This window comes from Equus przewalskii, chromosome X (genome assembly GCF_037783145.1).
Source record: "Equus przewalskii isolate Varuska chromosome X, EquPr2, whole genome shotgun sequence".
NCBI lineage: Eukaryota > Metazoa > Chordata > Mammalia > Perissodactyla > Equidae > Equus > Equus przewalskii.
Window position 1 is genome coordinate 56962356 of NC_091863.1, and position 26022 is coordinate 56988377.

General features: G+C 39.2%; 1 long non-coding RNA gene across 2 annotated transcripts in view; it reads right to left on the bottom strand.

The window, feature by feature from the left end:
- Positions 1-11256: 11256 nt before the first annotated feature.
- The window catches only part of LOC103543463 (uncharacterized), a 31633-nt gene continuing 16867 nt past the window's right edge, over positions 11257-26022 (bottom strand). For both annotated transcript variants that reach the window (XR_011536188.1, XR_542909.2), the window contains exons 2-8: positions 25166-25256; positions 22567-22703; positions 21009-21217; positions 20280-20602; positions 19765-19890; positions 16797-18657; positions 11257-11596 (exon numbers count right to left, since the gene is read on the bottom strand). This is a non-coding gene — a long non-coding RNA (uncharacterized lncRNA). The remainder of the gene's footprint in view (positions 11597-16796; positions 18658-19764; positions 19891-20279; positions 20603-21008; positions 21218-22566; positions 22704-25165; positions 25257-26022) is intronic.

The window sequence follows — 26022 nt, forward strand, 5'->3', positions numbered from 1 at the left end:
AGGCAATTCAAAATGTTTATTTGGCTTTTCAATGTCTTTCTTGCTATTTTGAATAAAATGAATCAATCCCGGAAGGTCTGGTAAACAGTGAGTGTTTTGGTGTTAACTGAGTTTCTGGATCTACAAAACTCAGACTTTTGCCTTGCAGACAGGCTTTGGCATGCCTAAAATAGCCAGATAAACTTTTTTCTTTCATTCAGCAGGTATCTACTGTGTGTCAGTTAGGGCAATGTAAATAGAGCCATCTATTAAAATCTACATGTTATTATACTCTACAGAGGGTCTATTTTGAAATAGTAAACATATGAGAGCTTATAATTGACATTTCACTGTTTAAAAAAAGACACAATTTCACATATATATCCACATACATAATAAAATGGTCAATATTCAAAGCAAATACTAAAAACACAGGTAGTTTTCACATTATACAGTTCCAGAATGCATGGATTTCAGTTACCATGGTTTAGTTAAGTAATACTAGTCCTCCAACATAGTTCAAATTTTATTTACCATGGTATATTGACTGTCCATAATTGAATAAAGTACAAACTTCTGTTAGCTATTCAGTACGTAAATAACTATGTAAATAACAGATGTACATCCAGATCAATGACCAATGACATTATTTTTTCCAGTCTTTTGGTGATTGGTCACTGAGCATCCATTCAGTTGATGTGCAGAGAGCAAAGCATATGTTTATGTTGCGTCTCCGTTTCTCAGTGATAAACCCATGTAACAAAAATGTATAATGAAAGAGAGAATTGGCCAATTAAGATGAAAGTTCAAGAAAGAAACTAAAAGTGATAGTGCTGGAAGTGAAATTCAACTCAAATGTAAATGGAGTTATAGAAGAAATAGCTGGCCGTGGGAATGCCAACACTACCACCAGTTGGACAGGTTATAGATATATGAAGCCAGACATCACATAAACGTGGAATCTGGTTGTGATGACCAACCCTTGTTTTAGATTGATGGCTTGTGTCTTCATTAGGGACTGTCAGCACACCCAAAGAGTGGGTGTTAACTCTGGCAAAATTATAAGATATCTTTATGTTGACTCTAAATTATTAATAGTAGCTACCTGAAATGCTGTGTAAAGAAAGATTGTGGGGCTGCATCCAGTTGTTTTTAGTTATGGTAAGAACACTGTGCTACTGTAAGAATAAGAATCAACAATTCAGTGGCTTAAAGAAATATTATTTCTTTCTTACATGATAGTCCCAATGTAAAAAGTTCAGGTCAAAAGGGCAACTCTGTTTCTAAGAGTCATTCAGGGACTTTTCTTTTTTCTTTCCAAGTCATTGTATTTCGATCTCATAGGGAATGATGGTCATCTGTGTGGTTGAAGGTGGATAACCCTTATGTCTGGGTTGCAGCTGGTGGGAACAAGTAAGAGAGTGGAGAGGCAATGATACCCTAAGTCTTAAGAACCAGGCCCAGAAATAGCACATGTAACTTCCACTCACATTTCATTGGTTCTAACAATCATCTGAATACACAAAACTGCAAAGGAGAAGGCTGGGAAGTGTATTCTAGCTGGGCAGCCACATGTTAAGCATAAAGGGGAGAATGTATTTTGGTGGGCAACTAGCAGTCTCTAGGGACTAGGCTTAGAAGGAATAAGTGCCAGGATTGTTTTTTTTTTTTTTATTGAGTTCATAATAGTTTACATTGATGTGAGATTTCAGTTGTACATTATTTCCTGTCTGTGGCCACATAGATGCTCCCCTTCATCCCCTGTGCCCACCCCCCACCCCCCTTCCCCTGGAAACCACCGAACTGTTTTCTCTGTCCATGTATTTGTTTATATTCCACATATGACTGAAATCATCTGGTGTTTGTCTTTCTCAGACTGGCTTATTTCGCTTAGCATAATTCCCTCCAGTTCCTTCCATGTTATTGCAAATGGGATGAATTTGTCCTTTTTTATGGCTGAGTAGTAGTCCACTGTATATATATAACACACCTTCTTTATCCAATCATCAGTCAGTCAATGGGCACTTGGATAGCTTCCATGTCTTGGCTATTGTGAATAGTGCTGCAATAAGGGTACATATGTTACTTTGGTTTGTTGATTTCAAATTATTTGGGTAGAGACCCAGTAGTGGGATAGCTGGGTCATATGGTAGGTCTATTTTTGTTTTTTTGAGGAATCTCCATACTGTTTTCCATAGCGGCTGCGCCAGTTTGCATTCCCACCAGCAGTATATGAGGGTTCCCTTTTCTCCACACCCTCTCCAATATTTGTTATTTTTAGTCTTAGTGATTATAGTCAATTTAACAGACATAAGGTGGTATCTTAGTGTAGTTTTGAGTTTCATTTACCTGATAATTAGTGATTTTGAACATCTTTTCATGTGTTTATTGGACATCTGTAAATCTTCCTTGGAAAAACGTCTGTTCATATCCTCTGCCCATTTTTTGGTCACACTGTTTGTTTTTTTGTTGTTTTTGTTTGGGTTCCTTATATATTATGGAGATTAACTCCTTGTCAGATATATGATTTACAAATATTTTCTCCCAGTTGGTGGATTGCCTTTTTGTTTTGATCCTAGTTTCTTTTGCCTTGCAGAAGCTCTTTAGTCTGATGAGGTCTCACTTGATTGTTTTTTCTTTTGTTTCCTTTGTCTGAGAAGACATAGTATTCAAAAAGATCCTTTAAGTTCGACGTCAAAGAGTGTACTACCTATATTATCTTCCAGGAGTTTTATGGTTTCAGGACTTATCTTCAAGTCTTTGATCCATTTTGAGTTTATTTTTGTGTATGGCATGAGATAATGATCTAGTTTCATTCTTTTGCATGTGGCTGTCCAGTTTTCCCAACACCGTTTACTGAAGACACTGTCTTTTCTCCATTGTATGTTCTTGGCACCTTTGTCGAAGATTGGCTGTCCATAGATGTGCAGTTTTATTTCTGGGCCTTCAGTTCTATTCCATTGATCTGTGTGCCTGTTTCTGTACCAGTACCATGCCTTTCTGATCACTATAGCTGTGTAGTATGTTTTGAAGTCAGGGATTGTGATACCTCCAGCTTTGTTTTTTTTTCTCAGGATTGCTTTAGTAATTTGGGGTCTTTGGTTGCCCCATATGAGTTTTAGGATTCTTTGCTCTATTTCCATGAAGAATGTCATTGGGATTCTGATTGGGATTGCATTGAATCTGTAGATTGCTTTGGGTAGTATGGACATTTTAACTATGTTTATTCTTCCAATACATGTGCGTGGAATCTCTTTCCATTTACGTTTAGGGTGATTATTGATGTACGAGGGCTCAATGCTGTCATTCTGTCACTCGTTTTCCAGTTCTCCTGCATTTCCTTTGTTTCTCGTCCTGTGTGTTTTGGTCTACCCATTGAGATATGTAGTTTTTTATGATGTGTTTCTTTGTTTTCTCTTTATTTATTCTTTGTGTCTCTGTTCTGCTTTTTTGTTTAGTGGTTACCCTGAGGTTTGTATTCAGAATCTCGTGTATAAGATAGTGCATTTTCTGATGGCCTCTTATTTCCTTAGTCTAAACCGATTCAGTCCCTTTTCTCCACCCCTCCTAAGTTGTTTTCCTCATATCTTATTTCATCTTGTGTTGTGAGTTTGTGGTTAAAATTACAGGATTATCTTTGTTTCTGGTGGTTTCTTTCCCTCTAGCTTAATGGTATAGTTGAATATTTGCTATCTTATTCTGGTTCTGTCTACCTATTTATCCCCTTATTCTGTGTTTTGTGTCCCCCTTCTCCCTTTTTTTTTTTTCAGGTATGAGGGCCTTCTTGAGTATTTCTTGTAGGGAGGAACTTGTGTCTACAAAGTTCCTTAGCATTTGTTTGTCTGGGAAAGTTTTTATTTCTCCCTCATATCTGAGGGATATTTTTGCTGTATAAAGTATTCTTGGCTGAAGATTTTTGTCTTTTAAAGATTTGAATATGTGGTTCCATTCTCTCCTAGCTTGTAAGGTTTCTGCAGAAAAATCTGCTGAAAGCCTGATAGGGGTTCCTTTGTAGGTTATTTTCTTCTACCTTGATGCCCTTAGCATTCTTATTTTGTCATCCGTTTTTGCCAACTTTACTACTATAGGCCTTTCAGTAGATCTTTTTACATCGACAAATCTAGGAAATCTGGAAGTCTCTTCCACACAGATTTCCCTAGCTTTCTCTAGGTTTGGGAAGTTCTCTGCTATTATTTCTTTGAACACACTTTCTGTTCCATTCTCCTTCTTTTCTCCTTCTTGAATACCTATAATTATTATGTTGCATTTCCTCATTGAGTTGGATATTTCTCAGAGACTTTATTTCTTTTTAGTCTCAGTTCTCTCTCCTCCTCTGTCTGGAGCATTTCAACATGTCTATCTTCAATTATGCTGAAATGCTCCTCTATAATATCCACTTGAGCATTCAGGGAATTGGTATTTTGTTTTATCTCTTCCATTGTGTCTTTCATCTCTAATATTTTTGGGGTTTTTTTCTTAAAGATTTTATTTTTTCTTTTTTCTCTCCAAAGCCCTCTGGCACATACTTGTGTATGTTTAGTTGTGGGTCCTTCTAGTTGTGGCACGTGGGATGCCACCTCAGCATGGCCTGATGAGTGGTGCCATGTCCACACCCAGGATCCGAATCGGTGAAACCCCGGGCTGCCAAAGCAGAGCACACGAACTTAACCACTCAGCCACAGGGCCAGCCACCTCTAATATTTCTGATGGATTCTTTATAGTTTCAATCTCTTTTGTGAAGTAGCTCCTGTACTCATTGACTTGTTTCTCTACATTCTCTTTTACCTCCTTGAGTTTTTTGACAGCTATTTTGCATTCATTGTCATTTAGATTACATATTTCTGCGTCCTCAGGACTGAGTTCTAGGTGCTTGTCGTTTTCTTTCTGTTCTGGAGATTTGATGTAGTGTCTGATGTTGGAAGGTCGGGTCTTATGCAGTCTGATATTATTCGGTTGCAGTTACCACCTATAACCACTGGATGGGGGTCGAGAGCCATGTATTCTGAACCCTCCACCTTCAGCCGAGATCCCAGGCAGTGGAACGGCGAGACACAGCGCAGGTGTGGGGAAGGGCGCTTTCTCCTGCGTACACTCTGGGCTTTCTCAATCAGCTCTTCCTGTCTGGTCTCCTAGAGTGTTGGCTAGATGAGATTACCCCCCGCGAAAGCTTTAGCCCCGTTAGAGGACGTGCCTCTAGGCTGCAAGGGCCCTAGGGAGGCCTTGGTGATCCCGCGAATGAGTGACCCCACCCCCATTCCTTCCCTCATGGATCCTCACGCGGTGGTGAACACAGTCTTTAGGGGAGGGAGCGAAGTTCTCGCTTACCCTCTTCCAGCTCCTCCGCCCGGGCCTCCAACCTCTCCGCCCTCCGGTGTGTGCGGGTGTGTCTCTCAGAAGTTTCTGTGCTGTTAGGATGTTCTCTGGTGGAGTACGGTTGCCCCTTTTTGTTGTATGTTGGAGGTGAGGGAGCCCCAGGCAAGTTCACTCCACCATGATGCTCACGTCACTCCCCAGGATTATTTAATACTATAAGCCATGGTTTGAGAGAAAGAAACTGTAGTGTATAAGCTGATCTTGCCTAATGTGTGGAATGAAAGTCATGTCTTCTAGAGGGTGCTGAAGTTTTAAGTCTAATTCAACAGATATTTGTTGAGCATCTCCTATTGGCAAGGCACTGTGGTTAGGTTCTGTGCAGGTACAAAAGTAAAATAAACATCTTCCCTGCTTTATCACATATTGAAGAACCAAAGACTCATTTCTGGATAATGGAATTTCAGACATCAGCTATCAAGAAGGGGAAATACAGACTTGAGAAATAAAGTCTTCTTGTACCCTGGAAGTCACATCACACAGGCACTATACAGCTCCTCCTATATATAAGTCTAGTTCTATAAAAGTGAGATCGTGGAGTTTCAGAGATATTATTAGGAAATGGACAGAGACAGCACCTGGCAGGGTAAAAGCTGCAAACACTAAGTTGAGAAAGGATCAGAATATGGGCAAGGGTTCTAGAGGCAACGAAATGGCACTCTCTTCCCCACCAAATTAACATCTGTGTTGGGCCTCGAGGATATGGGAGCCCTTGCTTGATTACAGGGTCCTTCTCTGCCTTGTTATCCTAAGTCCTGCTGCCTCTTCCGCACCTTGCCTTACAGGCTTATTTCCTCTAACACTGGCCATTCCTCCAGCATGTCTTACTCCAAAGATGGACAAGTAAAAAAACGTTGATGGCAGAAAAGGCGTACAAGGATTGGCATTGGAAAGAGGGAGGTGAGCACTGTCTCTGACTTGATTAAGAATGGCATAAGATGGGACAAGTGCCTGACTTAGCATAATAATCCTGATATTGACTAGAAGGGACTATTCTATTTTTTTCCATGCAGTGTATTTGTTCACTACTTGATCTACGGGCTATTTGTAGATATCCAGACTTTCTCTGGCCACTGCACTCTCTTAACAAGTAGGGAAAGGGCAAGAGGGAGAAAGGAAGAAATAAAGGGACCTCTGATTCCAGACTAGATTTGGAAGGGAAGTCATAGTTGGTTGGACCTTTTTCTCCTCTTTTGGCATTTGCTTAGCCTTTTCTGATTAGCTAATGGTATGACTCTTGTACCTTGGGAACTGGTAACCAATCTAACCGATTGATAACCAACCTTGTGCATAATGGGGCTATTGCTACTGGAGCTATTTTTTTATGAACCTTGTAGAATTCCAGAAGACTCTGTTATGCTGAGAATAATGGGATTTACTATTTATTCTGGGTTCTCTCCAAAGCCAACCTGCCATTTACAGTAACCAGTGGTCATTTCCATTTGGCTATAGTTCAAGAAAGTCCCATATCTCATGTCCTGCTTCTCGGCCCTTAGCTGCCCATGGCCAGAGCCCTTGTCCTAGAACCCAAAAATAGATGTCTAGTTACTATATCAAAAAACAGATAGTAGCTTTTACAGAAAGTCTCTTTCATCGGAGTGTGGTTGAACCCATCTTAGTCAGTGCCAGCTGTATTCTTCTTCATTCTCTTCCCTTTGGAGGCAACAGCTTTGTATTGGGAGGAGAGCTAGAATCCATATCTATTCTCTTCTCACCACTTCTTATAGCTCAAGAGTAACTTAATTCCCAGCTAACATCCATTCTTTCCAATGATTATTCAAGCCAGAAAGGGGTGACAGTAAGAAGATAGATTTGGGATTATAAAATGATATCTTCCAAGGTACTCTGACAACTGCCTCTCCCTCCTGGTCTTACTACCTCCCTGCAGACTCAGGTTTCAACTATCCTCCTATGTCCACAAGCCAAATACCATGGGCTACTATGCCAGACAAGGCCTCCAGTTCTTCAGGCAGTAGCACCTGGGAGTACTATAGGCCATGATTGGAGCAGTACAATGACTAGATTCTAGCCATGAGCAAGTGCAAGTAAGGTTCTAGATCAGACTGCCAGCTCCACATTTCAATCCTTGCCTACTCACAGCCACTTCTTGTTTTGTAGTGATACACTAACAGTCACAAAAATGGATATAAAAAAGGGAGTAAAGAGAAAGTGGAGGGGTCAAAGAGTACTTTGGTAAGTTTCAGCAGACTAGTAGTAATAGAAGAAAAATTGTTTTTTGCTTGCTTCAGACCCTACCTCTCTGAGCTAGGGGAGGCTTGGGGCCAGAATTGGGAGAAGGGAGATGGATGGAATATTTTCCTATCTTCCTTCAAGCTGTTCAGATTGCTTTGTTTTAGGAATTCAATTTGAGCCACAACCACCCTCACTCGGTGGAGTGGGAGGCATTATTTGCAGGATTCTCTAGTGTCTGGGAGAGCAAAGATTATGATCCTCTGTAAGAGGATCCTTAACTATCCATTTTTGTTCATGTCTTCAGGACTAGAAATTAATTATCAGTGCCAAAAGGAAATCCCTCATAACTCCTTCACTTTCAACTCTAGGTTCAATCCCATTCTAAAATTGGAAGATTCATTCTAACTAGAGGTGCTTCGTTCTCAAAAGGAGTTGAATATCACTGCATTTGTTTTCCAATTGATCTATAAGATTTGCTAGGCAGTTCCCTGCATCGAGATAAAATGTGGCTCACACATGGAGAGGAGATATAAAAAAAAACCTCCAAGCTTCAAATCCTCTCATTGATAGGAAGGCTCACATATTTTTCACAATTCTCTCACTTGAATAGAATCTGTCCCCTTGGAACTATGTAGTTACAAAGAGAAAAAATGGCAAGTTCTTCTCTACAGGTCCAAGATGAGCACATGCATAAAAATAACCTGAAGATCGTGGGCAAACAGTGGCTTCTCCAGGGCTTTCTGGGCCATTCCTTAGGAAAATGCTCACCACGTCTTCCGACCCCCATTCCCAGTAGGAATTAATTTATAATGAGCCAGGGTGAATCACCAAAAGGTAGTCAACCATATAGTTAAAGTTATTACAATATCTAGCATTCATTTGCTTACTATGTGACAACACTAATTGTGCTTACGTGCATTTTTTAATTTAAAACACACTACAACTCTAAGAGACAGGTACTATCACCATCCTCATTTTACTGATGAGGACTCAAAAGCTGAGATTTAGTGACTTTATATTCAGTAAGTGGCAATAACAAAATACAAATTCTGGTAATATGATTCCTAAGCCTGCTCTCACAATCACTATAATCCCTGCCTCGGGATATTCCGTGACTTTACTTCCCTATAAGCATAATAACAGGAAGTAGTCTTCTGGAGGTTAGCTATGATTAGGGAGACCTATTCCCAACTATAAACTACTCATAAGCCAAACTCTTTGCTGGTAATGTATTCCTTCTCAGAAACGAGGCTTTATAGAATATGTAGTGAGAAAAGCACTAGTTTAGAAATCAAGTGACCTTAGATCTAGGTTCACCTCAGCTGTATTTGCATTGTGACTTTGAGCAGGTCATGTTCTCTGGACTTCAGATGCTTCATCTTTATTATGAGCATTTACATACACAATTCTAACTACTCTAATGAGAATTACAGGGGTAACTCCCTTGTGCACCAAAACAAAATAAAATCCAGTGGAATTTAAGTGGAAGGAGTAAAACCACCACGCTATGCAGATGACACTATCTGCATAGTAATAGAAGAGCAGGTTCTCGATCTCAAGCACTATTGCCAAATGTCCCCAGGGAGTGGGAGGAGGACACAATAGTTCATTGCCATAGGGAGATCCCACATCTCTTCCTCTATTCTCACTATAATGCAGTTGGTCTTCCTGGGATATTTTCAGAAGGACTGACTGTTAAAACAATTCTGAAAGGAAAAGGGGTGGAAGTTTATTCTAGGCCTGGGGGATATATCTAATCGTTTCTTGTAAATTACAAAAGTGAGGTCCTCACAGCTCATCTTACCTGTTACGTTCCTCTTCCACTCCACGTACTTTTCTTCCAGAGAAACAAAAGTTTTTTCATCCTACCCACAAATACTGCTTCCTCACCGCATTCCCCCAAAAGTGACAGGTTCTATCTTAGTTACCCACCTGCAAGGCTGCTCAAATCTCTATTTTTCTCACCCTACTTTATGTTCCCTTTTCCCCCTATCTTTCCTTGTGCATTCAAATCATGAGGGCATGCATTCATTCTACCACTCTAGAGAAGAGTCACGATTTTGAAACAGAGTACACATGCAAAAGAAACCCGAGTGGGTAAATGGAACATTAGGAATGCTGGTGCTGGGAGAAAGACTGTGGCAAAACCAGGGACAACTGGCAGTAAGAACCCCTCAAAAGGTCACCTTTACCAAGCCCAGGGAAGCAATATGGCTGAGGTCAAAGGTGTGAGACCTAGTCTTATGGTTGCCTAGCAACCATGTAACTGTCTTGGTGGTCCGTCATTTTGTATAATTCCTAGGAACTTCAATTGGTTCTTCAATTGGTTTTCCTGGCCCCCTTCATCTTTTTTAGAAGTTGCATCTATAACTAGAAGTTTTCCTGCTCATTCGCTCACAGTAAATAGAATGGCTGGCTCAATTTTAGACCCAATTTAAACTATACAACTTTCAAATGCAAATGATAGAAGATTGCTTAAGTCTCCTAGTCCCAGTAACACTGCCTTTTCCAAAGAAACATAAAGGAGGAAAACGTCTCATGATCAAGGGAAGAAGAGTAACTTGACAAGAGGCACAAATTAATCTGTGGGTATGGCTTGGCCTGGAACAAAACAAACATAACTAGGGGCGCACAGTGGTCACCCCATCCTTACCCCATAAAAAGAACAAAAGCGGGGAATATACTGTCAAATGGTTTGACATTTTATAAATACTCCTGCTGTCCCTTTAAAACTGCCATGTCTGACCTTTCTTCACTAACCAGAAGACATGGTGCTTTTCATTTCCTCTCTACTAAAGGATTACACCACAGAATCAGAATGTTGAGGACCAAGGGTACCACAAACCTAAGCATAAGCACAGCAAATATGACAAGGGGACTGGTGAAGTCAGGCCCTGGTTATCAGAGCTGCCAACCGAGTCAGAGCCACGGATTACACCCAAGGATAACTTGATGAGGAACTTTCTAACCTCTCCACTGGGTTTTCCCACCTACTTTCCCCTGTCCCACACAACTAGCCTTGAAGGGAAAAAGAAATAAGCAAAGTCTACCCAGACCCACTCCTCTTCAGAAGTAACACACCAGGATATGGGTCAATTTTATCACCTCACACCCTACTCATTTATAAGAAGATTTGACTGAAACACATAAAGCAAGAGTTCTTCAGGCATGAATATTACAAGCACATTTACTGGCATCAATATTAAAAGCACATGTACTGAATACTTAGCACAGAGCAGCTTAAGGCTTTCTGCCAAAGATAGTACTTGCCACCCTAATTGCAAGCAAAGGAGTAGAAACTCCTGCCTATAAACACTGCACTAGGTCACATGCCTATGAAGTCACCAATCTAACATCTGGTTATTTAATCATGCAAAATTCTAGGAACACTAAAGATCACTTCATCTATTCACGGATTGGACCTGTTAACTTCTTTAATTACAGTGATTTCCTTCCTGAATATATCCTACTTCTCACAACTTAATAGTTTTTTTATGCCCTACTTCTATCCCACCCCTGTTCCTCAATAGTTTTTTTGCTTCTCACATGTATTTATTGGGTTTGTGCTTCTCGGTAATCTCTAACCAAAGCAACTGAAGCTAGAAAGAAATGAGATCTCAAATCATTTACCCAAGCTGGGTGATTAAGGTAGCGAAAAAGAAATTTTTTTTTTTAGGTAACTGTTATGATTAGGAAGGGACAGTGAAGTAAAAGTTTTCAAAACAGTACATTTTATTTGACATTAGACAACACCCCCCCCAATTTGTCTCAGTTGCTTTTGGGTGTTCACTCATCTTGAGCAAGATTTTTCAATCGTTACAAAACGTCAAGGCCCAGAGATTCTGAATTTCACATCAGTTCATAAGTCAGTGTGTCTTCCATTTATCAGAGCATTTTGGCATAGGTTCCCTTTGAGGTCGAAGGGTAGAGACGAAGTCATTTCCTTTAAAAGCAGATTGGTTCACAACTTCATTTATGCCACAAAAATCAGATGATGATAGCATGTTCTCTTATTCTTGTTTTATCAGTAGTGGTAGTCTTAGGATGCCAGAAACTGCGAAAGGAAGGCTTTTAGTTACTTTCTCCTTTCCACTTCCCAATAATGCACCCCCCACCCCACCTGAGAAAGGGGCATTACTGAGTCCAGCTGATGCCATGTATCAAAAGCCAAACAGTATTAATATTTTGCATGTTTCTCATGCATAAATAAAAATGTACAAAGCAAAATCTAGAAACATCACACCCAAATCCTCCTCAATATTGCTCCCTCCACCAATATTCTGTTGCCATTCATCAATTTCCTTCTGCACTTATGGATGTTATTATTGGTTTGCCATGTAAACTAAAGTTTAGATGCTTTTAAAGTATGTATCAATTACAGTGAACCATAAAGTCCTCTTTCTTTGCAGTGAATTTTGACTTCAGCTTTAAGACAACCTTATGATAGAGAGGTCACACTGATTTAATTAATAAATCCCATAATTATCTAACCCAAGGCTTAGTTGATAACTATTCAGCCAAAAATTGTTTCCCCAAAACTTACAAAAATGAGTGAGGACAAAGGAATTTGTCCTTATCTCAACAGTGACCAGTTACTGGAATTGCATTAAACCAGAAAAAGCAATCCCCAAGTTACATCTGGAGGTAGTAATGCTCTTAAGACCAATCCAGAACCAAGGCAGGCTGCCCTTAGAAATAGCTTTGACCTTTTCTTTCACTCTGCCTCCTATCCCACCCTCTGTGAGTGATTTAAAAATAGAAAAGGTCAAAGCCCAGTTAGGCCTAGATTTAGCGGGTTTTTTTTGGTATTTTTTTCCTCCAATTTTTGCCAATTAGTTCTAACTTTTATTATTCTTAAAACGTAAGCATAGTAAAATTGTTAAGGTGTTTTCATTCACTGACATTATCCTACCCTAACAAGTCCTTTCTTGAGCAGGTTTTGATGGTGAGGAGATTTCTAAGGTGTAAGTTAAGAAGCTGTTGCAAAAGAGAAATCATGTCTCCATCACCAGTGTTGCCATGTACTATCTGAAGACTGTTCTTCAAAGAGATCTATTTAGGTAGTGTATACTTTTCAGAATGTAAACGTAAAGAATTAAAAATAGACAAAACTGGTAAATTTGTTTCAAAACCACTTGTGGCTCGAGTATGAGTGGTTTCCCAAGGCTGGTACCAATGACACTGGGGTTTGGAAATTATTTGTTATCCCTCCTTCTGACCAGCACTGGTCACAGCTATTTTTCATGAGGGATGGGCTAGGAAGAATGAAGTGTCTATTATAAGGAGGGTTCCTGCAACTTAAGGAGCAAGCTCAGTAGAAAACCCTGCTTATTGTAGTGGCCAGAGTGGTAGAAGAAATATGGAGTAGGAATTAAGCCCCACGATGTTATTCTGGGACTAAGCTATGCCCCTAACCAGAAACCAGACCAAAGGCAAAGTTTTAAAAGTTCTCTGGGGAAGTATTCATTTTTTCATGTCTCTGGGGCCAACTGAGAACCTAGCAAAGAACTTTATGCACAATAGGCACTCAAATATACTTGTAGAATGAATGAATAAATTAAAAAATGAATGAACAGTAACCCCTCTCTTATATTCTAGTCTCCAAGCCAATTAAAAAGCAAGTGTCTTTCAGTCAAGATCTTTTTTGTTTTCTGTCTAGGAATTAACACAATGCCTGGAAACAGACACTTCTGCTTAGTGGAGAATTTCATTCCATTTGTTCTTTGTTTTAATTGCATCTCCAAGACAGATTAAGTGCCTTTTGTACCACATCTATTTCATTTAGCATCACCTTCTTCAATGTTTCTAAGAATGAATAAAGAAAAAGTTCTCTCTTATTCCCACTCTACGAAACATGCCAAAGAGAAGGTAATCTATTTAATCATTCCTTCTCAGTGTCTTAATATCACTGCTCCTCAATGATTAAGTTTTTTCAACTAATGAAGAACTGTAGTCTCTTATTAAATTTCTTCTTGTGTTTCCACGATAAGCTAGTGAGCTTAAAGTGCATTTTCGTCTAGGTCTTTTAAATCTCTTCATTCTCCTCAGCACTTAAGAAGAGTACTTTATTCAGAGTGAATACATTTTTACAAAATACGGAATATCTAGAATCTTTTTTATTGCTCAAGTGGCTTCTTGACTCTAAGCCAAGCCAATGAGCAAATACTTTTAAAACCAGTTGTTTCATCTTAATTCTCATCTTAAACCATTTAACTATAATAAAAGGAAAACGTTAAACTAATGAATTAAAGGATAAAACTTGAGCCCTTTTATCAGTCTCCTAACTTCAAACTGGGTCAATAAACAAGTGATGTTAGGACTTTCTAGAACTAGGAAAAACGTCTTCATTTTATAATGAAAGAACCATGCCTTTTTTTATCCTATTTCTTAATTTCCAAGGCAAATCCATGGCTTTTCTGGACCAAACCTATTCAACTAATTCATATAGCATAGTACCTTCCAGAGAACATGCATTCAAATATTTACTCAAAAATCAAACATGTTTTCATATCTTCAGCTATGGTCTGTGATCTAATGCTCTTTAGACTAGGCCCATTTCACTTCTCTTATGCTCAGGACCTAGAATGATGTATTCCACATAAAAGATGCTCTGTTAAATTAATCTAAAAGCAAACCAGAGCCATTTATTTTTATGCCTTTAACATCTCTAAGCCAGGCCAAGGTGGATCTAATTCACCTCCATCTTCAGCATTCAGCATTTAAAAAACTGATGGAGAACCACAACATGTTGCTTTTTTTAAAAGAAATCCCATCTATTCACTCAGGCCAAGGAGCAAGTAGCCTTCTGACCTGGATTTCATCTTTCCACCTAGCTCAGCATTTAGCATACTGCCTTGCACAATTCTGTTTCTCCCATGGTTTCATCATTGAATAAACTTAGCAGTGGTTAAGTAACTTTTAGTCTGGGTCTCACATCTATTACCTCATTTCCTCCCGTGAGCACCCCATAAGGATAAAATCATTTTTATATTCTAGGTTATGTGCAGTTCTGAGAAAGTAATTAGTAATCATTCATTAAGCCAACAGTTAATTCCTTTTATCTGTATAAAATTGTAAGTTTTGTAAAGTTACACATAGATTTCTGTTGCTGCAAGTTCTATAATAATGCTAATAAATTTTTGCATCCCCAGTTGCTATCTCTGGGGATGAGAGAGTAAATAATTAATGCTCATTCAGCAGATATTGCTTATATATGTATGGTAGTTTAAGACTTATAAATTGATTTTATACATTATTGTCTGCTACCCAGGACACAATAAAGATGGTTTATCTTCACACTCTGATGCCTAGCAAGGAGATTGGCACATAATAGACAGTTATTATCCAGCCTTGCATTCATCAGCTATTTAATCCTTTACATATTATAATCAGAGTGTTGAATAGTTAACAATACTTCCTCAAATTTTTTCAGACTTTTTTTCATAGTATAATGATAACTATGATAAAATTTTATAAACCACATACTCTGCACCAAAAGAGAAAATCAAGTTACCTTCGTATGGTGCTTTTGAGTTCACAAAATGCTAACATACTTTATTCTCAGCTGTAGGCACAATAAAATTATAAATTTATGTATATCTTTAGTGCCTGTAACAATGACTACACATACTAGGCAAGTGATATTAATTCATTCATTTAACAAATATTTAAACCCTCAGTTTGTATAACTATATTACCTTTCTCATAATGGGTCAACCACACAATGACAATTTTGTGGCGACAATGCCAATCTCACAAAGTTTTATTCACAGAGAAAACATCTAATGTCTTACATTTATATAGCACTTCATAGTTTAGAAAGTATAATCTCATTCATTACATTTTCCTGTAACATAGGAAAATATACTGGTAATAATTTAATTTGACATCACCAGTAAAGTCTTGATTAATTAAAATAAACAATATCTAATTCCTTACATCTAAATAATATAGGACAAAACTTCCTTCTTCTAACTTGGGAGCATTATCCTGGATTTCACAGTACCCAAAACAATAGTTGGCACATAAAAGGCAATTAATATTTACTCATTCATTCATAAACATGTAGCCCACTGGTATTTATATAGCGCTTTAGCTTACCAAGCACTTTAATACATACTTCTTATCTGAAATTTTTAATTCTATAATGGGAACACATTTTTTTTTCTTTTGACATCTGTAGTGCCTAGCATAGTATCTGGCACATTACAAGTGATCACAATAGCTTAATCCCCTGTGTCTGCAGTATATTTTATAGTTTAAAAGCAGTTTCTAGGTGTTTTCTTTTCTGCCACCTAGAATACTGTATTTTTACTCAAAATCGCCACAGCAGCAGAAACACAATGGCCACAAATATATGAATTACTCACTTATCAAACACTTCATTCCTAATATCTGCATAGTATTACATACTTTTGATAAAGCACTTTATTTACACTTTTTAAAATCTTTGTATCCACAGTGCATAGCACAGTAGAATGTATATACTACGTAATCAATATTCATTCATCAACTCTGAAATTTGTAAGTTTTTAAATGCTTTGTAGTTTACAAGGCACATTCACATATTTTTCTTCGGGTCACCTGGATGTGATCATAAATAATCACTGCATCCTTAGTGCCTAGCACAGGGACAGGTGAACAGAAAGAAATTAATATTATTCAGTATACAGTCCCTGGCATTTACATCCATGGTGATAAACTATGGCTCACAGACCAAATCCACTTGGTTCGCAAGCTAAGAATAATTTTGTCTCTTTAAAGGTTGTAAAAAGATGCAACAGAGACTATATGGCCCACAAAGAACTAAAATGTTTACCATCTCACATTTACCCTTTACAAAAAGGGTGTGATGAGCCCTGCTTTGCATAACGCTTCACAATTGACAGTACACTTTCAAATGTTAGCTGTGCATGGCCGTCAATACACTATTAATGAGAACGCCTTGCTTTTTTCTGTGTCTTTTGGTGCTTTCATATATATTCTCAATCATTTAAATTTTTTCCCTCATGGTAAGGGGGAAAAAAATCAAGGAAATGATTAAACTTGCTAAATATTCCCAAGTTCTCTCACCTTTAAGCCTAGAGGTGGGTATTAAACCCAGGGGCAGGGTTGGCAAAGTCTACCAAATTATTAGGCCACTACTACGAGCAGGGAGTTCAGGCTGTCTCCTTGGGGCCTCACTCTGTCCCAGGCCCAATTATCTTTTTTTGTAACCATCACTAGGAATCCCAAACCCCAGGAATCCTGCTCACCCAAGCTCAAAGAAGTAAGGTGTTGCTGGTTGGTGCTTCTTAGCAGGCTGGGACATCTGTGTATTTCTTGTCTAATTCTTCTCATTAGCCTGGAGCATCTCTTCACATTTTCTCTAGATAGCCTGGCACTGTTTTTTCCCCCAACAGCCTGATATTTTCCTCTTCTCGTCAGCCTAGAGCTTCTGAGGAAAAGGGAAGACTGAAATACAGTGTCATCTATATGTCTCTTTCAAGTGGAGCGGAGATGAAGAGAAATGGAAGTTTAAAAAAATACCAAAAAATTAATAAATGGCTCAAAACTGTGACTAAAAATTGGCTTAAGATTGGCCCGGGCATAATACTGCCGATCTAAAGATATGTTTCCTTAAGGCAACAGGAACATCAAAAATGATATCTCAAAAGAAGTGGGCTTAAATGGAGATATGAGAACTGGAAAGAGAGAACTGAAAATGTCCAAGAATAGGAAGAATAGCAATAGAAAAGAGGTGAGCCTCAGGTTCTCATCATTGAAATTCCTCTGGTCTTGGGGCTTCTATTCTTCCTGGGTTTTAGATCATGGGCCTCCAGCTTCCTGCTTGATTTAGTCTTGAGATATATATGTCTCTCTGGGGCCTTCTGTCCCTCTGGAGAGGCTTGCGTCTTGGGTCTTTAGTCTGTCTGGGGCCTTCTATCTTTGGGTCTTAGGTGGTCAAGCTAAGGCCTTTTGATCGCAGGTCTTAGGCATTGTATCTTAGGTCTCAGGCCTTCAGGCGCTCATATTCTGGGTCTTCAGCCTTCTGTCTAACTCAGGACTTGAGCCTTCCATCCAACTCAGCCAGGTCTTCTATACAATAAGGGCCGCCTTCTGCACATCATGGCTCTCAGGGCTTCTGACGGTCTCAGGCCTGAGGATTCCATCTATCGTGGGACATGGGTTTTCCATTTTAGTCTTTAGGACTCAAGTCTCAAACCATCTGTCTTCTATGTTGGGCCTTCTACCCATTATGGGCCTTCCCTTTCTGTCCATCTTAGGTCTTCAGCTTTCCTTCAGTTTTGACCCTTGGGCCTTCTATTGGTCTTGGATCGTCTCACAGGGCAGCGTGGCAGAAGGAACAGTGCTGCAGTACTTATTTTGATAGCTGACACTCTGCACCTACTGGGAAGGGGTTAGGAAGCCCCTTTGTCACAAGCACACACAAACACGCACACATACACAGCCACAATAAACATGCAAGGCGAGAGGATTGTATGAAACCAAAGAAGGGGAGACACAGACTCATGAGGAGACTGAAATATTCAAAGGTGAGTAGAAGGGAAAAAGCAGAGAAGAAACAAAAGAACAGAGAGATGAATGCTGAAATGGAAAATCACAAAGAGCAGAGATACTGAAGCACACAAAGCAGGAAAAAAAGAGAGAAAATGGCCCAAGAGAGGCAGAAAGGATATGTAGAAAAGAGAAATGCAAGATAAGGAGTAGAAACAGCAGAAAGGAGGCCAGAATCAGAAAAAAGTGAAATGTCAAACCAACAAGAAAGGGAGAAAGTGACAAACAATCAGAATTCACAAGGAGAAAAAGAAGAGAGGTAGACATAACAAGTAATGAGCAAAAAGCACACAGCATGTGACTCAGAGACACAAAGGGAAGAACAGTGAAAGAAGAGCCAGATCTAGGAGAGCACAGGGAATCAGTAACAAAATGAAAAGAGAGAGAGAGAGATCTAAGACAAGGCACAGACCACTCAGCAACAAAAGAAACAATGAGACAAAGATACACAGAGAAGAAACTAACAAGAGAATTATAGAAATGGGTAAGACACACTTTAGATAGAGAAGAAAGACCAAAGACATTCAAGGAAGAAACAGACAAGCAAAGAAATACACACTTTTGAGTGAAAGAGATAAGCAAAGGCAGACATTCAGAGGAAGAGGGTAGGAGGTAGAAGAAACAAGATACAGCGAGGGGCACAACAGGCACATCACAAAGAGAAGACAACAAAAGAAAACCAAAAAGTGCATTAGTAATTACAATAAGCCATCATTACTACAAATACTACTTATATTACTGACAATAATAATAATTATAACAATAACAATCACCAACATAGATGTTCTTCCACTTACAAACTTTTACCTTAGGAATTTCTTACACAGAACCAAAACATGCTAATTCTACCTGCCACTTGATAGTCTTAGTGGTCGTTTGCATTGTGTCACACGAACTAATAAAACTTTTTGGGTTACCTTTTACTTACCATATGTCAGGCACTATACTAAGCAATGTACATACATGATTTCATTTAACCTTCACAAACAGACAAGTCTAAACAGAGACTCTAAATTGCCAAAGGCCATCCACCTAATGAGTAGCAGAGGATTTAAACACAGAACATGTGCCTCTTAACATTCTGCTACAACTGTTTACAAGGATTTCCAGAGAGCCAAAAGAGATGCCACAGATGAGTGAATATTATAATAAAAAGCCCTTAGAGAGCATCTGATCAATCTCCTCATTATATAGCTTCACCTTTCCCCATCCCTTTAGAAAACTGACTTGATTTTCACACCCTTCACAATTACAATGGCAGCTTCAGGGACTGGGTTTCCTTTAACGCTAAATCTTAACTGCAGATAGATTCTCTCACAATAGAGGGTGAGAAAGGGCCACTCTCTCAGCAACAAACAAAAATTCTTTTTTATCTTGGTTTCCATATGTTTAGGCCTTTAAGAGTGGCAAAGGATCTAGGCAGTGAAGATAAAGGACAGGTTAGTTGAAACTAAATTACTCTGTGACACAACTGGTATGTAGACCGTAATATCTTTGAGTTCCTTCAGTGAACTCAGTTGATAATACTGATTAGTGATCATCCTCCCATCTCATGTTTGCCCCACCCTCCATGTTAGATCACCATAGCCCATCCCACACAAACCCCCAACAAACACCTATTAGCTCTAAAGTGATCCTCACGGGATTACAACATCAACAACTTACTTCATTCTGCTATGTTAAAATGCTAGAGTGTCAGGCACGTTGATCTTTTGGTGTATTCAAATTTCTCACTCTATGCACTGCTTTTGGGAAGGATGATGCGGCAGATACGAAGGGAACAATCAGGAGCTACAAAAAACAAGAGGGAAACCATATAAATGCCATAAAAAAGTATTAACTGAGTACCGTGCTAGACTTAGGGGAAGGTTCAAATTAATGAGCTGTAGAAACACTCTCTACAGAGCTTAGAAATGTACAAAGTTGAAGCTTTTAGGTCCTTAGAGATAAAACTAATACAACGTCCTCACTCAACAGAATAGGAAACTAGGGCATAAATAGGAAAATGTCTTGCCTACTAACACTTGGTGACCCACTGGAAACAGCACCATCAATCTAGCCTTATTTCTTTACATGAATACTAATCTGTACAAAGCCGGTATGATCAGGACTTACTACACAGAATGGTTACATCCATCTCCCAACCTACATCCCCTTAATCAGCCTCTCTCATCACTGACCTAGAGTATCCAGGGTCCTGGTTCTTTAGATCCTCCCTGACGGTAGATAACTTTGTACCATTTCTGGTCAGGTTCCCATTTGTAGCTGTGAAGCTTCCGTCAATCAGCAAGCACAGCATACAAAGATACAATTCTTATTTATCTTCTTAAACAACTTGTTTTGTGTTTTATCCCGCAGACGTCCCAAGGCATCTTGAAGTATGTAAATGACTGGCAAAGTTCTCCAACAGGGCCTCAAGGCAGACTTTGTGGACCAGAGGGTCCAGAATGATGATCTGCCCACGATTAATGTCACAGATGTGGCAGTTGTTGTCCATGTTCTCCTAAAAGAAAGAACAATTTAGCTGTAACCCTCCACCAAATAGTATAGTGCCACCCTAAAATCCTAACTCATGCAGCCTGCTACTCTCTTCACATCATCATTTTCACCCATCTCATACCCAGTTCCTTCCCCGGTTAGTTAGGAGCTGGCAGACACAGTTGATAATGATGAAAACAATCTCAGTTGAAAGCTAAGTGAAATGTATACTGGAAAACATGATCAAACTTAAAGACTACTGGGGCCAGCCCCATAGCCCAGTGGTTAAGTTCAGTGTGCTCCACTTCAGTGGCCCAGGTTCAGTTCCCAGGTATGGAACTACACCACTGGTCAGTGGCCATGCTGTGGTGGTGACTCACATAAAAAAAATTAAAGACCACTTATTATGCTTTTAGGGACAGCTTACCCACCTCTGATGTGTGGTAGCTGTCTTGAGACTTCATCTTCCTACCTGGGCCCAGGAAAGAATCTTGATAGAACCTCCTGGCCTAGGCTTGTTGCCCAGTGGTAGTGAGCCTTTCCCCTGGAGGATCCTCATGCCCCATCTCCACCTAGGGATCGTCAAAGGGAATGGGTCACTAACACCATAAAGCAACAAGCCTATTCTTCTGAGGAAGACCTAGAGAAGAGATAAAGAAAACTAAATTACTGAAATGCAATACAGTGGGAAAGTCTATCCCAATGAGCAACTAGTGGTTAAATTAAACTATGTCTACCCTTTTCTTCAGATGGATTGAGGGGTGGAGATTTGGAACTGTGTAGAACTCCATATTCTAGCTACAAGCCTAGCAACATGCAAATTTTTCTATTCATTCCAGCTCCTTTCCTTCTATTATTTCCCCTCATCTCCAAGAGCAATTAAGAGCTGAATAATTACCAAAATTCCCACACTGTGCTTTATTTTCCAGTGTCCACTGATGAGCAATCCTCTAGAGTGCAGATTATTAATGTCTGAGTGTTCTGATCATGAAATATAGTGAAGGTGAGAAATCAAGAGAAAACAGAAGGAGAAGCTAACACTTTCTCAACGAAGAGAGTCATCAAGTTACTTAGAAAAGCTACGATGTGGTCTGACCCTCTGAGTCCTGTAAGAACTCTTCTTCACATTGCTCAGTTTTAAGAACTGATCAATCTAACTCAAAGTGCCTCTCTCTTGCCTAGTTTTATATCATTCTCCTCTTTTAATTTGTACGTTAAGTAGTAAGATGCTGGAGCACTGCCAAGGTAAACAGAATTGTTTTCTACTCAACCTACATGGTACATTTCTTAAACAGCTTATATAAATGGGACACCATGAGAGTCCCAGGATATTCAGAGAAGTCAAGATTTATTACAGGCATATAAAACCCCAGTTATCACAACAGCTAAGCAAATCTATGCAAAAGGAAAAACAAGGTACAGAAAGCTAGGGATCTAGTTACACAGGCCCTTGGGTCTCTGTTATTCTACCTTTTAGCAATTTCATAGTTTTTCAAATTAACAAACCCTCAACTTCTTAAAACAAGAGAATGACAGTGACAGTGGAATTAAGCCTGCCAAAACAAGGCTATGACACAAATAAGTTGGTACTACTCAGCACTTACCACCAGTCTCCCAAAGGAAGGTGGAAATAATTTCAAGGCCTACTAAACAGAAGGCATAGGTTCATTCTCTATCTCCTGCTAAGTAGCTATGAGATATGAAAGAAAGTAATTTATTGTTTTGCATCTCTCATTCTTCATTTATGAAATGGGGATCAAGATGCTTGCCCTTACAGACTTCACTGTAACCTAGCTCTTAGGGATAAATGAAATAATAGATGAAACTCATTCTTGAAAGTTAAAATGTATGTGTATATGCCAAAAAAAAACCTGTGTAGGAATTGATAAGAACTAGCTCATGTTCTGTTTTAAAAAGGAGAGCTGCAGGAAGTTAAAAGCCCTTAAAGCCAAAGACAGAATTCCCACAAGAACGAGCACCCCAAACTACCTTTTTCTCCAGGTGGCCTGCAAGCCATCCTCTTAAGACCAGTTGGAGCTTATCCAGATTCTCCGAAGGAAAGATCTGATGAATGTGGAGCTTCTTAGAGCTGCCTGCAGTCCTCAGGTCTCACATGCTTGAATGTCCTGAAGAAGAAAGACAGGGTTCAGCGGGATATATAATTGTTGAGAAAACCTCAACAAGAAAAAAACTAGGAAGTATTAACCTGAAGCATCAGATATAGGTGTCTCCTGTCTCTTCTCTCTAGCCTGTTTGATCTCCCTAACGTCCTGTAAGGCGAGCACTGGCACTATCACAGAATGATTAAGCTAGTGTAGAAAAGAACTAAATGAAAATATGGGTGAAACCAATACCCACCTTATTAAAAGCTGACTAAATTTGTGGCCTAAAGGTCATCCTCTTGCTGAAAATACTTCAAGATACAAGGTAGCAGAGCAATTGCTACTACTGCCTGGAGGTACGAGTGCCTTGACCATTTTTAATAATTGGCTAGCTGCCTTTACTGTAGGATAGGAGCTCACTGAAGCAGGTCTAAGCCAGGTTTGCAATCTTGAAAACACTATATATGGTATGGTATGGTGTGGAAAGCACCAAGTATGGCTTGATCAGAAATTACCATAAGGACCTTTATGCCAGTATCAAACAAACTCTAACAGTAGTATGTGAAAGATCACTTATTCAACTCTATTCTCTAGATAACATGTCCAGTAAAACCAAACTGGAGTTCTGTGATGTTCTCAATATGAGCAGAACAGCCTTCAAAATCTCTTGGCAACATCCTTCCCCATCCTTGTTTAACCTAAGATTAGATTCTTCATCCCAAATACAGGCTTCTGGTTCAACATGGCAGTTCATACATATTTATACATATTTACTCCACTCCTTCCTGAAACACCATTAACATAGTTAACTCAATGGCACCTATACAACAATATATAACTGTGCATGGCCACTGACGTTTAACTTGTTAAATTCAGCAGGTCAGTTAAGTCTTAAACAAATACTTGAGATCCAACTTGAGTTAGATTTTGAAGGAAACCACTGTTAAATGTTACTTGTCTGTAACTAAAAATATGGTAGTGGGAAAATCAAGTTTTTTTCCAATCCAGTTTCTAAGACTAGAGGCAGAGGAAGGTATTAGCTCTGTTTAACCATACACGTCAGTGCTCTTTGCCATCCAAGATTATAAAGTTTGGGGAAACAGCTCACTTCAGATAATCAGTTGGCTTCTCTTTGAGCTGGCGAAAACTTTCCCAGGACACTTTCACAAATAAGAATAATTTAGCAGCCACCACAGATGAACTTTTAATTCTTTTTTTTTTTTTAAAGATTGGCACCTGAGCTAACAACTGTTGCCAATCTTTTTTTTTTTTCTGCTTTATCTCCCCAAACCCCCCAGTACATAGTTGTATATCTTAGTTGCAGGTCCTTCTAGTTGTGGGATGTGGGACGCTGCCTCAACGTGGCCTGACAAGCAGTGCCATGTCCGCGCCCAGGATCCGAACCCTGGGCCACCGCAGCGGAGCGCGCTAACTTAACCACTCGGCCACGGAGCCAGCCCTGAACTTTTAATTCTTTACTTCAAGTCACAAACTCCTATTCAGGTATACATTTGATATCCAGGGCTCAGAAACCCTGAAAAGAAATTATGAATGCTTAATCATAACAGCTCTAGGTCTTATGATCTTCTATAATTTAGGGAGGTGGTTAGAGAAATGTGTATATAGGTTACAGAAAGATAGGTAGAAAAGCTGAAGAAGGGTATGGGAAAAAATACACAAAACCAGGGTCAGAAAATTTCCTCCAATCTATATATTAAGGTTCTATAAGGAGGAAAGTTAGAAATCACAATAACCATTTAGAGAAATGCCCAAAGAATTTTAACTGCTTTCCTTTTTGATCCATTGAAAATTTTCCAAATGTCAAAATGTCATTTTCAGGGGTTGAGGTATTCAATTCAAGTCCTTGTCTTAATTCATCAGCAGTCCCTAGACACTGAAGTTGTGATTCATGGTGATTTGATCCAAGGTTAGAGCCAGGTCCAAAGGCTAGGTGTTCCTACTCCCAATTCAGAACTTTTTCATAATTTTGCCAGTATCTCCTTCTGCCCACAAACCCATGAAAAAGAATAGTGATTCACTCCATCTAAAAGAACATGGGCTTCTTTAAAATGCACTTGCAAAAAGCAAGGAATATTGGAGTACTGCCTGTAAGCCCTTGGCTTACACATCCCCTGAGCCAAGTGACCAAGGTGCTGCCTAGGCACACCTTGCCATCACTTTGCTCAGTAAGAACGTTTCCCTTACTCTTCTTCCTCTATGCCCCACAGAATGTCCCAACGTTTTGATGGTATTGCCCAACACCATAATGATTCGTTCATTTCTGCATCTTCCATCATATAGCAAATTCCTTGACAGGAATCATGTCTTTGGTTTTGCTATCGACTCCAGTGCCTGGCCCAATAACTATTTATTGACACAAGGATTATCCCAATTTTGAAGATGCCCACGTTTCCAAAGCATCCCTTTTTACAACTGCTAGAGATTTTATTTCAAGCAATGAATTGAAATACAACTCCAAGATTCACCTTTGGATGCTGTCTAGCGCAGGCTTCAGTCCACCTAAAATTGGTCCATCCTTCCTCAAGTGGGGGTACAGAACCGGCTGAGAATTCATCCCTTTAAAACAAATTCCAGTAAACAGTTATAGTTGTATGTTAGTACTGAACGATAATTTGATTAGTAGCGATAAAAGATTTCATAAAGCGTAGACCAGTGTTTCTCAAATTGGGGTGATAAGAACCCTGGGGGTTTGTGGATATATTCTTATGGATCCCCAAGTCCTACATATATTATATATAAAACACTGTATATCTTTGACAAACATATCTTGAAATTAGAAATCATGTTTACATTTCAAATAACTTTCTTAAGTCATTATTCCTCAAAACATATATTCTTTAGGATCTCAAAAAATTTTTTTCCTTTAAAAGATGTTTCATCCTGACAGATTACTTCAGTTTGAGAAACAATGGCATAGACCATGTTTCCAAGAAGGCTCAGGACCATTTGTTTATTACCCCAGTTAGTCAGGCAAATAATGTCTTTAGGCAATGGGGGGAAGGAGGAACAAACTGTGAGGAATTATGGATTTAACTAAAATGGGCAGTAAGAGAAAAGCCCAGCTCATTAATATGGTTCCTCTTGCTCCTGCTAAGATGCAGGGATGTGCACAAAAAATGTTTCAAATTTGATGTTAACATTTTTTCAGCTGGACCTTTGTGTTTGTTTTACATTGGAGAGTCTAAGCTTTTTAGCTTACCAAGGTACTTGTTGAAAAAGACAAAGGGGAAGAAGGTATTTCAACTTCATCAAAGTAAGCAAGGTAATGGGTTTTCTTATAAAACTTAGACTTCTCCATTGCCCTCTTGCCAAATAGGTTCCA